Source organism: Heterodontus francisci, chromosome 2 (assembly GCF_036365525.1).
Source record: "Heterodontus francisci isolate sHetFra1 chromosome 2, sHetFra1.hap1, whole genome shotgun sequence".
Lineage (NCBI taxonomy): Eukaryota > Metazoa > Chordata > Chondrichthyes > Heterodontiformes > Heterodontidae > Heterodontus > Heterodontus francisci.
Genome location: NC_090372.1, coordinates 94,559,053 through 94,576,585, shown reverse-complemented (window position 1 = coordinate 94,576,585; position 17,533 = coordinate 94,559,053). Strand labels below are relative to the sequence as shown.

At 46.3% G+C, this 17,533-nt stretch overlaps 1 protein-coding gene across 3 annotated transcripts in view; it reads left to right on the top strand.

Moving 5' to 3' along the window:
- LOC137345649 (dynein axonemal heavy chain 11-like) overlaps positions 1–17,533 on the top strand; it is a 622,812-nt gene that overhangs the window by 541,343 nt on the left and 63,936 nt on the right. The window lies entirely within an intron of this gene.

Below are 17,533 nucleotides of genomic sequence, written 5' to 3'. Positions count from 1 at the left end.
CATACAGCCATGTATATACCCTTGTGAAACAGCAAAGCTTTACTCTTCCTTTTCCTACTGGCTGTGTGGTGTAATCCCTGTGGCTTGAGCAGACATAGAGGCAGGCTGCTTAGATCCCTGCTCTGTTGCGATGCTGTTGGCTGACGACCTCTGGGAGCCCATGAGGGCCCCACCCAAGACTGTTCCACCTGTACCTGTGCAAGGAGAGACTTTGCCATCTGGAGAGAAGGCAGCATTTCAAGAGCTGATGGTTAGGCAGGAGGGTTGGCGGGGGAGCAATGGGTGAAAAATTGGAGCACTTTGAGTGAAGTTCCATCTTTCATGTCCCACTGATCAGGCAGCCATACTTCACTATACCATTCTGCTGGAGATCAGTTTAGTGCAGATTATTGACGTACTGTGAGGCTAAGGTATCTGCCACCCTGTTTATGGCACCAGACATGTTGGCATCAAACATCTGCACAGCTGTGGTCAAGCTCTACATGTACTCGTTTGATTGCTGTGACTAATTTCCGTGGAGTTGGCCACTCTATCCATGGAAGAAGACATCATCACAATGCCCTGTGGCATCAACCTACCCATGCTTGAGGTGGACTCCTCCATTCTGTCTGAAATCATGGACAGTGTACATGTACAGCCTGCCAGTACGTTGCAGATTTTCTGTTACACGTCAATGATTATCGTTTTCATCGATGGCCCCTGGGGTACAGCATCTATGTCCAGCTGAGCAGGACTTGATGAGGGCTGCAGCCCCGCGCAAACTCTCCACTGTGTGCAGTTGCTCACTGGTGAACAGTGAGTCACCAGATGAAAAACCAACTATCTGCCTAACTGGACCCACTAAAGTGGAGATATCTATGCTGGTGCGTGGTCTGTGATGGTGCACCTTCAAAAAGCATCAGCTCCTCTGACTATTCATCATCCACAAGGTCCACAGAGAGCTAATGCATATATGCAGGCAGAATTTAGTGGAGCCGGTGGAGCTCCTAGCACCGTGCTGAAAAGGCAGTGGGAACTCCACTTTAGCCATTCGGAGCCCCCACGGCTTTATTTAGCGGCGTCCAGGCAATTAACTGGACGACCTCCCTGCGTGCCACTGATTAATGCCAGCGGAGGGGGGAAGAGGCCATTAAGTGGCTGATATAAGACCTGTTAAGGACCTCAACTGGTCTCTGGGCAGGGAAGCCATCATCAGCCTATCCAGCCCCCAACTAGATTACAGTGCAACGGGAAGGCGATGGCCACACTGCACCCCCCCCCCCCCCCCCCCCCGACTTCCGACACAATTATATGTCCCCAACCTCCTAACCCATCTCCAGGAGGCCCATTAAATCCAGAAAGTGAAGGCCCAGGTGGAGAGAAAATATATGAATGTGTTCTGGTAAAGTAAGGATGTTGCAACCTATAATTGTGAAATCAAGGTAACATGACTAAATGTTGTTTGACATGTGGGTTGCTGATATTTAATTCTGTCAGCAGGTAGCTGGGTTGTCGCCATCTCTGATGGCCACTGATCTCTAGCAGTTCCTCTGCAGCTATCAGCTGTGAGATTGGTGAAGGACCACCCCCAATTTAATCCCTCTGCCTCTTGTTCTGTGCTCTCTTCTGCAGTGGGGGAAAGGACAGATCTGTAATGACTGTAATGACATTGTTCACTTAATGGATGTAGTGTATTTGGTGAGGGTGACTCACGGTGAGGGGTATGAAATTGCATCAGGATCAAGGTGAATGGCAGTTGTTGATGGATAGATGGGAATGTAAGGAAGTGCATAGAAAGAGAAGGATGGGTGGGCATACAAGATAACTGGCCGTGCGATGTGTTGGAGTAGGCTTGACAAGGCAGCGTGAGGGGGCAGTGATGTGGATATAGGTGAATATGCAGCTGCACTCGCCTTTCCTGACCTGGTTAGTTCATTAAAGTGCTTCCTGCACAGAAATCAGGAGCAGGGCACAGTGCTCCTGCTGCTGACCTCCTCGGCTACCTCCAGCCACACCCCCCTTTGTTGCAGTGGCAGAATTCTTCTTCCCATTGCTGGGATGAGTATTTCCTTCTGACTCTTCAATGCACACAGCAGTGCATCAAGTGATGATGCTTGACCAGTGCATCAATACTTGACCATCCTGAATCCATTCTGAGACTTCTCTCTGGTGATTCCAGCTCCTAACTCCATCTTTGACTTGGTCCTTTAAATACTTCAGTTGAGATTGCATCATGCAGGTCTGCACTACACCCACTGCCGTGCATTCAATGCTAAACCCAGAAGTTCTATTCTGATTAGTTTGTTGCTTTAAAATGCCACAAACAGGCATGATCAAAGTTCTTCCATGTTTGTCACCTGATAACCCCATCCCCCCCACCCTGCTCCAAACGTACCTCAGGTTTATTATTGGGGCCTTTCTCTTCCTGAAATTAAAACAGAAAGTGATGGACATACTCAACATCTGGCAACAACTGTGGAGAGAGAAACAGAGTTAACGTCTCAGGTCAATGACTTTTCATCAGACTGGCAAAGGTTTGAAATGTAATGGGTTTTGAGCAAGTGAAAGGGGGCAAGGGGAAAGAAGAACGAAAGGGAAGGCCTGTGATAGAGTGGAGAGCAAGGTCATTGCCAGGGGAAGATAGGAAAAAGTGTCTGAGAGTTGGCGCTCAGCTTCTGCAAAGTAGAGGTCAATATGCCAGACAACAACAGGACCACCCTTGTCAACCTCCCCCTGGACCGTGACCCCACCACAAACCATCAAGCCACTGTCTCCAGGGCTGTCACTGACCTCATCTCCTCTAGAGATCTTCCCTCTACAGCTACCCACCTCATAGTCCCACAACACCAGACACCCCACTTCTATTTCCTTCCCAAAATCCACAAACAGGACTGTCCTGATAAACCCATTGTTTCAGCCTGTTCCTGGCCCAATTAACTTATTTTTTTCATATCTTGACTCCATTTTTTCTCCCCTTGTCCAGTCCCTTCCCACCTACATCCGTGACTCTTCTGACACCCTATGTCATTTCAACAATTTCCAGTTTCCTGGCCCTAAACACCTCCTCTTCATTTTAGACATCCAATCTCTCTGCACCTCCATCCCTCACCAGGATGGTCTGAGGGCTCTCCGCTACTTCCTTGAACAGAGGCCCAACCAGACCCCATCCACCACCACCCACCTCCTCCTGGCTGAACTTGATTTCACATTAAACCTCTGCTTCAACTCCACTCACTTCTTCCAAATAAAAGGTGTTGCTACGGGTACCCGCATGGGTCCTAGTTATGCCTGTCTTTTTGTGGGATATGTCGAACATTCCTTGTTCCAGTCCTATTCAGGCCCCTCCCCCAACTCTTTTCCAGTACATTGACTATCAGTGCCTCTTGCTGCTCTCACCCGAAATTGGAAAACTTCCTCAACTTTGCTTCCAATTTCCACCCTTCTCTCACCTTTACCTGGTCCATCTCCGACACCTCCCTTCCCTTCCTCGACTTCTCTGTCTCCATCTCTGGGGTTAGGCTGACTACTAATATTCAGAATAAGCCCACCGACTCCCACAGCTACCTCAAAGACACTTCCTCACACCCTGCCTCCTGTAAGGATTCCATTCCATTCTCCCAGTTTCTCTTTCTCTGTCGCATCTGTTCTGATGATGCTACCTTCCACAACAGCGCTTCTGATATTTCTTCATTTTTCCTCAACCCAGGATTCCCCCCCCCCCCCCACTGTGGTTGACAGGACCTTCGACGGTGTCTGACTCATTTCCCGCACTTCTGCTCTCACCCCTTCCTCTCCCTCCCAGTGATAGGGTTTCCTTGTCCTCACTTTCTACCCCACCAGCCTCAACACCAAAGGATCATCCTCCGCCATTTCCGGCGCCTCCAGTATTTTGCCACTACCAAACACATCTTCACCTCCCCTCCCTAGTCAGCATTCCGAAGGGACCGTTTCCTCTGTGTCACCCTGATCCACTCCTCCATCACCCCCGACACCTTGTTCCCCTCCCACAACGCCTTCCCATGTAATCGCAGGAGATGTAACACCTGCCCTTTTACCTCCTCTCTCTTCACCATCCAAGGCCCCAAACATCCTTCCAGGTGAAGCAGCGATTTACTTGTACTTCTTTCAATTTAGTATACTGTATTCCCTGCTCACAACGCATTCTCCTCTACAATGGGGAGACCAAACACAGATTGGGTGAACGCTTTGCAGAACACCTCCACTCAGGCCGCAAGCATGACTCTGAACTTGCCATTTAATTCACCTTGATTTCACTCTTTTGTCCTCGGCCTGCTGCAGTGTTCCAAGCTCAACACAAGCTTGAGGAAGAACACCTGATCTTCCAATTAGGCACTTTACAGCCCTCTGGGCTCAACATTGAGTTCAACAAGTTCAGTCTGTGACCCCCATTTTGATTTTTTTTTAACTATGTGCCTGTCTTAAGCTTGTTTTTCCATTTTTGCTTTCGGACAGAGCTGTTCATTATTGTAACATTAACACTCTCTCTGGATAAATGTTACAACTATTACCACTTCCTTTGCCTTTTATTCCATGACATAGAGTGATACAGCACTGAAACAGGCCCTTCGGCCCACCGAGTCTGTGCCGACCAACAACCACCCATTTATACTAATCCTACATTAATCCCATATTCCCGACCACATTCCCATCACCTACCTACACTAGGGGCAATTTACAATGGCCAATTTACCTATCAACCTGCAAGTCTTTGGCTGTGTGAGGAAACCGGAGCACCTGGCAGAAACCCACGCGATTGCAGGGAGAACTTGCAAACTCTGTACAGGCAGTACCCAGAACCGAACCCGGGTCGCTGGAGCTGTGAGGCTGCGGTGCTAACCACTGCGCCACTGTGCCGCCCTATCTTGGTCATTTACTCTATCCTGTCCTCCGCCCTATCACAGACCTTCCCTTTTGCTCTTTTACCCTCGCCCCACTTTCACTTGCTCAAAACCTATTGCATTTCTAACCATTTCCAGTTCTGATGAAAGGTCATCGACCTGAAATGTTAATTCTGTTTCTCCCTCCACAGATGCTGCCAGAGTATTTCCAGTACTTTCTGTTTTATTTCAGATTTCCAGCATCTGCAATATTTTGCTTTTCTTTCTCTTGCTCTCCTGCCTTCTGATTATTCACAACTCCAGTTACAAAATATGGTGAATTTTCTCGCACCACAAAAAGAAAGGAGAGTACTGATAACAAGCATATTTTTTCAGTCGTTTTTTTTTCAGTGATTTCCACCAAACTTTTGTTTTTCATATTTGTCTTTTCCAATTTTTATCAGTTTTTTAAATGTCTAAAACATACCCTCCCCCCCCCACCCCACCCAATAACCCTTGGGAATTTTTTTCAAAAATAAGAATTCAAAATGCAGAGCTCCAAGAATAACTATAAGCTAAAAATTTGTCCTAATGCCAGATGTTATCTCTTCAAACTGCTTTTGGAGCTTTCCACGATAATAGCCTCTTCCTTTATTCATTAATTTGTTTCAATTCCTCTTATGGAGAAACTGGAGCTTTGTTCTGGTCAAGGAATGTGCTAGATTTCATCTATACTTGAATTTCCTCAGTTATTTGCATAGAAAATGGCAATTGTAACCATGAAAAAATATGAGCAGAAATGTTGATCAGTAAATAATGTCTGTTTTGCTTCGTTTAAGATTCATCCAACCTTATTGGATTCCCACTGAGAAGCAATCCTTATATTTATTAGATTAGATCTATGCTTGTCTGCATCCTGCCCAGGACTTAGTGCAGGTTGAGGGAACTTCTGAAATGGGAGCCCTCCCTCAGTTCCATACTGTTTCTCTGTCTCTTCTCGCAGGGTTGAGGTGATGAGGCATGGCGCCAGTTATGTTTGCTAATACTGAAGTTGCCCTGTGTCGATTGATATCTGGATAAATATATCCTAATTTATTGACAGTAATCCAGACCCATTGGCGGAATTCTAAACACGTTTAAATATTTTCACTCTTTCACATCATTAGTTATAAAAATTGATCCCTTGTACTTTCCTTCAAATGTCAATCCAAAAATTAGTTTCAAAAATTAATTCTCTTAAATTTTTGTGATATATAATTTTATGGAATAAAAATGGCTGAACATTATTAGTTATCACTCTTTAGTATTCATGTTTCTTCTTCTGGAAATAAAGGTTTCTATGGAATTGAGATGGCTGCAAATTGGAACTTGCAATGAGTTGCCCCTGTCTGGTTGATTTGGTAGTCCGATATGCAAACCAAGCAGGTCTGCAATGCAGTCCCCACCACTTAAAACTGGCAGTCACTTACATTGTCCAAAATGTGACAACCATAAGCCATTTGCATTAAGGTCAATTTCAGAGTTGCCAGCTGTAAGGAAGAATGATACGTTAGAAGGAGCATCAAATAAGGCCATATGAGTTGAACTGAGGAACAAAAATGGGGCAATCACACTATATAGTATACCCCCAAATAGTCAGAGGGAGATAGTAGAGCATATATGTAGGCAAACAGCTGAGAAATGCAGAAACAATAGGTTGAATTTTGTGCCGATGACAGGGCTCCCGGCGCCGGGCTGAAAAGGCGGGATATCCTCACTTCAGCCATTTGGAGCCCCCCCCCACCTTGGCACGATTCTATGGCGCCTGGGCAACTAACAGCACACGCCAGGATTCCATCCCTTTAAAGACAGGGATCCTGGTGGCAGCTCAGTAGTATTGGCAGCACCATTGGGAGTGGTAGCCACTGCTGATACTGCAGAGGCCTTGGATCCAGGCCCAGCGCTGGAGACCCAGACCTCAGGTAAGTGAGGCGGGGTCGCCGGGGCCAGTCCAGTGGGCCCCAGTGATGGGAGGGTGGTTGTTTACTGCAGTGGGAAGGGAGTCCAGGGAGGTATTTCGTTTGATGGCGGGGAACTCTGTGGGCCACAGATTGCCCAAAGAGGAAGGCCCCACCCCAAGCCAGGGAGGTCGGCTCATTTCCCCCCCTGGTGTAATGTCACCAGCAGTGGGGGGGGAAGAGGCCCTTAATTAGCTGTTAATAGGCCTCTTAAGGGCTTCAAGTGGCCCCTGGACAGGAAGGCCATCTTTGGCATATCCCGCCTCCAACATAATTGCATTGCAACAGGAAGGCGAAGGACCCTCAGCCCCTCCCTCACGTCGCAATTTTGTGGGCCCCCACCATCTCCTAGCCTGTATCCAGGGGGCCCATAAAATTCAGCCCAATAGGGCTCTAATATTACTCTAATATTAACTGGAATAAATTCAGTGTAAAGAGCTCAGAATTCTTAAGATGCTGGAGAATGTTCTTTAGCCAGTCTGTAGCAAGCCCAACAAGAGAAGGGGCAGTTCTGGACTTAGTTTTCAGGAATGAAGCTGGATAGGTAGCAGGGGTATCAGTGGGAGATAGTTGATGGTGATCATAATTCAGGTGGAAGTAGGATAGTTATGGAAAAGGATAAAAATAGACCTTGAGTAAAAGTTTTAAATTGGGAAAAGGCCAATTTTACGAAGCTGAGATGTGACTTGACAACAGTAGACTGAAAGCAGCTACTTGAAGGAAATCAGTGTCAGAGCAGTGGGAGGTATTCAAGGAGGAGATAAAGACAGATCAGAACAAATATGTTCCCACAAAGAAAAAGGGTGGGACTCCTAAATCTAGAGCCCTCTGAATGTCAAAGAGCATACCGAGTAGGTGAAGGCAAAAAAAGAAAGCTTATGTCAGATGCCAAAAACTTAATACTACAGAAAGCCTAGAGAAGACGAGAAAGTGCAGAGGTGAAATCATAAAGGAAAATCAGGAAAGCATAGAGAGGGCGTTATAAAATATTGGCATATAAAATCAAGAAAAACCCAAAGATGTTTTATAAATACATGAAGAGCAAGTGGATAACTAAGGAAAACAGGGAGATTTAGAAACCAGAGAAATAACTTGAGACCAGGTGGAAGACATGGGCTTGGTTCTTAATGAATACTTTGCCCGGGATTTTATCTGGGTGATTTTATCAGGGTGGCGCAGTGGTTAGCACCGCAGCCTCACAGCTCCAGTGACCCGGGTTCAGTTCTGGTTACTGCCTGTGCGGAGTTTGCAAGTTCTCCCTGTGACCGCGTGGGTTTCGGTCGGGTTCTCCGGTTTCCTCCCACAGCCAATAACTTGCAGGTTGAGAGGTAAATTGGCCATTGTAAGTTGCCCCTAGTGCAGGTAGGTGGTAGGAGAATTGAGGGAAGGTGGTAGGGAATATGGGGTTAATGGGTGGTTGATTGTCAGCACAGACTCGGTGGGCTGAAGGGCCTGTTTCAGTGCTGTATCTCTCTCTCTGATGGGGGTCTCAACCTCCGGCTAAAGCGCCGGCGAGAGCTCCACATCACATCCTCTGGGGAAGGCCCACCACATTAAGTGCCAATTAGGCATTTAAGTGGACAGAAGCAGGCCTTTTCTGGGATTAAGGGCCCTGGCGATATAAGTCCCGCCTGCTGAGAGCTGTCAGCCAATCAGAGGCCAGCAGCTCTCGCATTGCACAGTGCCACTGTGGAAACACTGGATCCAGGCCACAGGTGAGTCAGGATGGGAGGAATTTCACAGGGTGGGGGTTGTGAGGGAGGGGGTATGGAGGGTCAGCAGCAAGGGTAGGGGGTTGGCTGTCAGTGGGCCCACCCTTTCCAAGGCCAGGTCTGTTGATCAGGCACTAAGTTCCTTTTAACGAGAAGCCACCATCCAACCCGAAACTGGCAAGCAACCTGTACAGGTTTGTTTGGCGCATTCCCTGTGTGGCAACAGGCCCACCCGCCACTGGGCTGACAACAGTAGAGGCGGGATGAGGCCTTTAATTGGGCATTGATTGCCCACTTAAGAGCCTCAATTGGTGGTGAGTTGTGAAGGTCGTCCATGGGCCTTCCCACCCCAAACTTAATTTGGGTGGAGGTGGGAAGGTGGCGGGGTCCCGCCTCCAATGTCGTGTGTGGGGTGATATACTTAAGCGGGAGGTGTTTCTTTTTCTGATTCCCGACAACAGGAAACGTTAGAGGAATTAAGTCATCAGTGGGTAGGCGACATTCCGGGGTTTCCCCAGTGTGGTGATGGATTACAGCTTTGCATTCATTTAAATAACATAAATACTCATTACCCTATGCATAGTTACAATTTAGTCCTACCTGCCAGATTAAGGTGAACAGCGAGCGATATTGCCATGCCACCCAGTTTGCAATTGTTTCGTCGTGGTGTGCAGCAGTTGGATTTGTGCATTTGAGTCTCAGGCATGTGCTTTTCTCTCTTTCAGTCATCTGCTTAACTAATGCCGGCATTGCAAGGATGTTTCCCTCCAGGCCAGCATTGGAATAGATGTTTGCCTCCATGCTCAGCACCAGCAAGGGTGACTCTTCTGAGGCGATGGTGGTGAAGTCATGGGCAGGGGGCTACATGGAGGAGCAGGGCAGAGTAGTTGGGGAGGATGGGGTTGATGGAATGCATGGAGGAGCAGGGTGGGATGGGGGGGGGGGGGGGGGTGGTGGTGGGTGGCAATGGGAGAGTGGGGCGTCCAGAGTGTTGAATGGTTGCTGTTGATGCTGAAGATGCATGTTGTTAGCTGCAGGGGTGCTGGGTGGATTAGAGCAATACAGTGTGAAGATGGTTGGAAAGGGCCTTAAGGGAGGTATGAGTGCTGTCAACATTGGGGAGCTGTGGGGCAAATTGAGGGTATTGGTTAGCAGAGGAAACGTAGTCAATGAGGGAAAATGGATTCTGTAGGGGGGAAGGTCAAGACTAATGGGTGGGAAATCGACAACTTCATACAGAGGGGAAAGGGTCTCAGCAACAATGCTCAGTTTGATGTGAGGAGGTTCAAGGGTAAGAGTCGGCATGTCGATAGTAATGGGAGTAGGAACAGGGGGGAGGGATGAATAGATTGATGATTACACTGTGCACGGTAATGGGTGAGGCTCAATGGTAATGGAGGGGAGGGTAACGATAACATTGGGTGGGTCAAGGGTGATGGGTTCAAGCTAGAAGGTTGCAGGAGGAGGTTGGAAGGTGGAATGACCTGCCCTGAATTCCATGTGCACCATTTTCTCCAATGATAATGTAAACCACGTGGATACTCAAGGATTGCAAGGAAAGTGGGGGGAGGCAAATGACAGTGGATGTGTCTTCAACCTGGCTGCAATTTGAAGGCAGATATAGGGGAGCTGTTCATTGCCTTGATGTTTCAGCTCAATGGCAACAGATGGCTGAATTGCCACGTTTCTCTTATTTGTTGTTCAGAAAAGCCGCAGCGACATGGGTCTCGTGCACCCAATTTGTCTAGTACCATGGGAAGAAGAGCAAAGAGAGAGACTAAGGAGGGCTGTTTTCCCTCAACTCATGATGCCTGAGCACCAGTAACAGGCAGAACAGGAAGGTGAGGATGCTCCGAATGATAACAACCAGGAATGACCTTATGGAAGACGGGCACTGACATGTCATCGCATCCTCAGGACAAGGACAAATTACCTACAAATGTCAGAGAGGCAATGCCAGAGACACATAAGGATGTCACATGAAATGGTCACAGACATTTGTAGGATCCTGCAGCATGACCTGCAGCTGCTTGGCTTTGGTGGGAATCGCATGCCAGTTGCCCTCAAGGTGACTGCTGCAGATCCTTCCAGGGATCCACGGGTGACGTGGCATCTCGCAGTCTGTGACCCACAGGTGCATCAAAGAGGTGACCAGTGCCCTTTTTCGATGTGCCAATGATTTCATCTACTTACCTGTAGATAAGGACAGCCAGGCAAAAAGGCCTCCAGCCTTTGGCGCCATCACTAGGTTCCCTAGAGTGCAAGGGGTGATCAACTGCACTTGTGGCTGTTAGAGCTCCCTGGGACCAGCCTGCTTCTTTGTCAATTGCAAAGGCTTCCACTCTTTTAACATGCAACTGGTTTGCAACCACAGGAGAAGAATCATGCATGTTGGCACATGTTTTCCAGGGAGCTGTCATGACTCCTACATTTTGAGGAATTCACAGCTGCCAGCAGTTTTTGAGGAATCAGCCAAAGTGGACAGATGGTTCCTGAGTGACAAGATTTTGTACATGGCTGATGACACCAGTACATCATAACCAAAATGCTGCTGAGGAATGGTTCGATGCTGCACACACATCCACCAGAGCCATTATCGAACACACCATTGGCATGCTGAAAAGGTGATTCTGTTGCCTTGACCAGTCTGGAGGGGCTCTTCAGTATGCACCACAGAGGGTGTCATGAATATTCGTTGTTTGCTGTGCCTTGCACAACCTTTCAATTAGACGCAGCAACATTCTGCAGGCAGAGGAACAGGAGGAACACCAGTCCTCCTCAGATGAGGATGACTATGAAGAGGGTGAGGAGAAGGACAGCAATACAAATGATGCCGTCATCGATATGAGGAACATGGAGTGACATGCAAGGGACATCAGGGAGAACCTAATTTATGCATTTTTCAGCCAACAATAAGCCATATCATCAAGGAATGTTGGGGGGAGAAACATAACAATTCCCCACAGAAATTCACTGTTGCATGAGGTCTTATTCATCTTTGCAATCCTAACGAAGCAGTGCTGCACTTTCATGCGATTGGTATTTGAAATCATCAATGGGCTACGATGAATGCGACTACACACCACTGCAAGCAGTTTTATGATCGTAGAAAACAAAAGTAAGGCATGACAGTATTGGAAAAAGTTAATAATCATCAGTAAGGAAACAGCCATCATTGAAGACTGAAGGCTCAAATTCCAATGAGAAATGGACACTGAACATTTGCTGAGATGCTTTGCAAACATCATTGTGGTCTTGTCATAGGCCTCCAAAAAACATCTTGGTATCCATCTGAAACCAAGCAAATCATTACCAAGAATGGATCAAATTTTTAATGAAATAAAAATGTATGAATAAAACTTTTTCATTCTCACAATATGTACATCACCCTGCCACCTTCATGCTCAAAACGGTTTAAATTTTCTTTTTCTCCCTCTATGTCTAGGTGCTCCCTGACATTAGCAGTTGAGGTGGAGGCAGTCTGCTCAGTGTGCTGCCCTATTGCGGTGGATGACCGTGGTGGGCATCCTCTGGAGGAACGGGGCTTTGATGGCTCCATTCTGCTGGGGCTCTGCAGCAATGGTGCTTGAGTATCCCCTATGTGCTCACCTGCTGGAGGTAAGGGGTCAATGCTGGGAGGGAGGACAAAATGCCACTTACTCTGGCGGTGTGCTGAGAGGACGGCCCCGGGGCAACTGGCACACGTGCCTCCTCCATCTGTGTGCACGATGGCAGCTGCCTGTTCCCCTCTTACAGAATTAGAGAATTGTTACAGCGCAGAAGGAGGCCATTCAGCCCATTGTGTCTGCACCAGCTCTCCGAATGAGCAATTTACCAAATGCCATTCCCCTGCCTTCTCCCGTAACCCTGCATATGCTTCCTTTTCAGATAACAGTCTAACTCCCTTTTGAATGCCTTGATTGAATCTGCTTATCGCTTAGACTCTGCTTCATGGAGTCCACAGCAACAGTGATGAAGTGCAGGTCAGATCACATATGGCTCGAGTGTTCAACCAGACATGCCACAGAGCTCGCCAAACTCTCAACTGAGGAAGCCAAACGCTCAGGTGCCTGGGACATGGCTAACGTCATGGCTTGCATGGACTCCTCCATGGCACCCGCAAAGCCACACATGACCTCAGGCATCTCCGACATATTTTCCACATGGCTTTGCTGTACATCCAGCAGACTTCTCGGAGCCAAAAACAGAGGATCATCATGAGCGTGGGGCTGAGAGGGGCCTGGTCCCCAGCAGTCCTCCGATTGTCAGGGGACCCAGCTGGCACATGCTCCCTCAGCTGCTGGGACGTGTCTGTGTCGTGCCCACCAGCTTGTGACCCAGATTCTAATCGTTATCCCCCTGCGGACCGTGTGGATATATCTGCGCCGGTGGAGGTGGAAGAAGAGGCAGGTGACAGTGCACCCTCTGGGGCATCGGCTTCTTCTTCCTCCCCAGAGGAGGAGTCTTGGGCCACATGGCGTTCCATGACTTGAGTGCAGGCACCTGCAGTGGAGACACAAACAGAGGCACTTTAAGCATGTGCTTCACATGAGTTCACACAATTTCCTTCAGTTTCCACGTATGGCTGCAAGAGCATAGATGACACTTCATCCTTACGCCTTGTGGCTCCTGCCTCACCATCTCCACTCGCCATGCCTCCCTCTTCTCTCACAATCTCAGAGGCCTCCTCCTCAGTCATGGTCAGCAGCCTTATGTCAGGGACCCCTCCTCCTGTCCTAGCATGCTCACACTGGTTGTGGCTTCGTTTATCCTGCAGCAAACAGTGCAGATTTAATGACATGGCTAATGATGCATCACAACCATTGCATACATCCGTCAACATCACTCATTCTGCAGTGGCTTTCGCCTGACACATCCTAGCACATAAACAATGCCAATCATCATCTTGGCGCAGAATCATTTAGTGAATGGCACCAAGGCTGCTCACGCATTCCACTGCTTTCCTTGCGTACCCTCTGCCTTAAAGACATGGAGTAAAGAAGAAAAATAATGGAGCTGCTTCGCCAAGACCACTTACCCTTACCAATCTGAGCAAGTTATTGGTGCGTTTGTAGCATTGCATCCATGTTCTACGAGTGACCCCATGGTTCAAGACATCCTCTGCTACCTCCATCCAGGCTGCCTTAGTGAGACAGGAGAGTCTTTGCACTCCATCTGCAGGGAAGAGCACCTCCCACCTTTCCCTGACAGCCTGGAAGAGAAACTGAAGGGAGGCATCACTGAACTGTGGGACGGGACGCTGCCTGCTGACTAACATGTGATTCACTTTGGCTGCAGGTAAAATGAATGATGTGAAGTTGGTGGTGACTTTCACAAAATAGGGGAGGCAAAAATATTTTCATTTAAGTAAAAGCTTCAATTGAGATACATGAACTGAAGGCTGCAGATCCTTGAGGCTGCAAACACAGAATGTTTTCTATCTGTGGCGATCATGGTGCTTGGGGCAGTGACGGCGAGTTCCACCAATGAAAGGCCGCCTCCACCACATGATCCCACATGTCGCTGTGCCCATCGCCATATGGCACATTTACATACAAAATCGTGTGGGAAACAGGAATTGCGGCGGAAGCGGAAGTTACGACAGCTTCCAGTCCCATCGTCGGGAACACCATGGCACCCATAAAATTCTACCTTTTGAGCTTGTGTGTCAGTTTTCACAAAAGAGGGGAACGAAGTAGACATTGTAGTTAGGAGGACAAGTGTGAAATATTGGATGGGATAAATAAAGTGAGAGAGGAAAAATTAAGGTGATTAGCATCCTTGAACATAGATAAATCACCAGACCCAGATAAAATGTATCCAGACTGCTAAGAGAAGCAAGGAAAGCAATAGTGGAGGCTGACCATCATTTTCCAATCCCCTCTGGCTACCTGCATGGTGGCGGAGAACTGAAGGACTGCTAATTTTGTACCGTTGTTTAAAAAGGAAGAAAGGGATAGCCCGAGTAATTACAGGCCAATCAGCCTAAACTCAGTTGTGGGCAAATTATTGGAAGAAGTTCTGATAGTATAAATCGTCATTTATAAGGCATGGATTAATCAAGGACTGTCAGCATGGATTTGTTACGGGAAGATTGTATTTTTTGAAGAGCTAACAAGGAAGATCAATGAGGGTGGCATGTTTCTACATAGACTTTAGCAAAGCTTTTGACCAGGTCGTACGTGGCAGAACGGTCAAAAAATTAAAAGCTCATGGGATCCATGGGAAAGTGGCAAGTTGGATCCAAAATTGGCTCCGTGGCAGGAAGCAAAGGCTAACGGTCGACAGATGGTTTTTTTTTACTTTTTCCAGTGGGGTTCTGCAGGGTTCTGTATTGGGTCCCTTGCTGTTCGTGGTATATATCAATGATTTAGACTCAAAGGTAGGGCATTATTAAGACATTTGGAGATGATACAAAAATTGGCCGTGAGGTTGATAATGAGGAAGAATGCTGTAAACTCCAGGAAGATATAAATGGACTGGTCAGTTGGGCAGAAAAGTGGCAAATGGAATTCAATCTGGAGAATTGTGAGGTAATATATTAGGAGAGGACAAACAAGGCAATGAATACACAATAAATGGTAGGAATCTCAGATGTGTAGAGAAACAGAGGAACCTTGAAGTGCATGTTTACAGATCCCTCAAGGTAACAGGACAGGAAGATAAGGTGGTCAAGAAGGCATACAGGATGCTTTCCTTCATTGGTCAGGCTATAGATTATAAGAGCAGGGAGGCTATGCTAGAACTGCATAAAATGCTAGTTAGACCATTAATGTATAGTTCTGGTCACTGCATTACAAGAGATGTGATCACACTAAAGATTTACAAGAACATTGCCAGGAATGGAGAATTTTAGCAGTGAGGAAAGATTAAATATGAGTTTATTTTCTTCGAAACAGAGGAGGCTCAGGGGAGATTTATGTGAGGTGTATAAACTAATGAGGGGCTTAGGTAGAATGGATAAGAAGGACCTATTTCCTTTAGCAGAGAGGTCAATAACCAGGGACATAGATTTAAAGCAATTGGCAGAAGGATTAGAGAGTTGAGGAGTAATTTTTTCACCAGAGGATGGCGGGGTTCTGGAAACTACTGCCTGAAAGGGTGGTAGAGGCAGAAGCCCTCGTTGCATCTAAAAAAACATTTTAAAAACATTTGGATATGCACTTGAGATGCCTTAACCTACAGGGCTATAGACCGAAAGCTGGAAAGATTAGCTGGATAGCAGTTTTTCAGCTGGCATGGACATAATATCCTGAATGGCATCCTGCTGTGCAGTAAAATGTTCTATGTTTTTAAAGCATCTTAAATGCTTCATTTAATTCTGACAAAAATAGCTTTGCTTACTCACTATCTTGAAGTGGTCTACCCACTGTATTTCATTTTTGTTCTGATTTTTGCGCAACAGTGTAAGCAATGCTTTGAAACTGAACATTCTCCATTTTTGTATCCATTGTGTTTATTAAGTATTCCCATGTCAGGTGTCAAGGGGCCATTGGAAGCTCATTTCACTTCATCTATGGCACTCGGCAAATTTACATCATCACATACCTCTGGGTCTCAGTTCATGGCCTGCTTGTCTTGTCACAGAGTCAGTGGCAGCAGCAGATGATTGTATTTCACAAACTGCACAGCACTCATCTGGTGTTTCTTTGGCTGAGTTCTTATACCTGCTCTCCAGCCTCAGGTACTGTTTCATCTTGGATCAGAGATCCAAGTAACAGACCTAGGTGACCTACAACTATTTAACCTACAACAATTTTTTTAAAAGAGGGGATTTCAATATAGAGGTAGTGAGACATTGAAAGGTCATGGAATGGAGAGTGAGTCAGTCTAAACCAGTAACTGTAGCATGTTATACCAGCCATCATGTTTAGTTGGAAATTGCATTCATACAAAGATGCCTGCTATAAGCAAAGATACTGTTGATGATTGACCAGCTAGTCTGGTTCATTCATGGGATCTGAAGGAGTAGACATCTCACAGCAGGCTGGCATTCTTCCCTGTCAGCTCCAGATAACCCTATAAGCAAATGCTCTAATTGATGGGGTGGTTCTGGCTGGATATGCAGTGGGAAGCTTACCAGTACTCTATGCAGTTTTAGATGATTAAATTCCAGCAGTATCCCCCACACACTTGGAAGTTCCCAAGATTTGTCTCTTGTCAACTTGCACTTAAGCTGAATAGATTTAAATAAATGGATTGTGTGCCAACAGGGAGAGAGTGTACACTCTTAAGTTGAGCAGATAAAACTCAATATCTTTGCATTTTATTTGCTTGAGTTGATGATTCTTAAGCATACTGATGGAGTTTTTTGTGCATGTTGGATAACCAGCTGGCCACAAATATAGTATCAAATTGTCTGAAAGTTTGTGTAACTAATGCAACAGTGCTAATTTGTTGTTACTTTACTTTTTATTGCACAGCACTAAAGTTGCACAATACTAAAGCTACATACAAATGAGCTATTAGTGAGTTTTGCTGTACTTTATATTGCCTAAGCTGCCATCTTTATGTACATTGATTGGAGGGAATGATCACAATTTGTGCTGGTGAAGGGTGATTCCTCCTGGGTTCTTCTGCTCCAGTAAAGTTTATAATTACAGAAAAGTGGATTTTTATTTGCATTACTGTGTGTGTGTGTTTTGTTTAATTTATTTATAAAATAGCATTTAAGATACAGGTCTGTGACTGTTCCCACATATAAAGGTTTTATGAACAACAGCACACAACCCTTGTGTGCCAACAAATTTCAAAAATGCTCTGTGATGTTAACTGTTGCTACCGACATAACATTGATCTGTGTATGTGCGTGCACGCTTCTTGTACAAGTCCAAATCTGTATCTTTGACAGTAACCAGCACAAGTTTGATTCGCATTCGTAAACATTTTAATAAAATAGAGCTATGGAGCAAGTAATAAGCTTATTAAAGAGCTCAAATAAAAATTATTCACACTTTGATGTTTTATATAGGTACCCATATAGTGTTTTCAAAACTTGAAGCTTGGA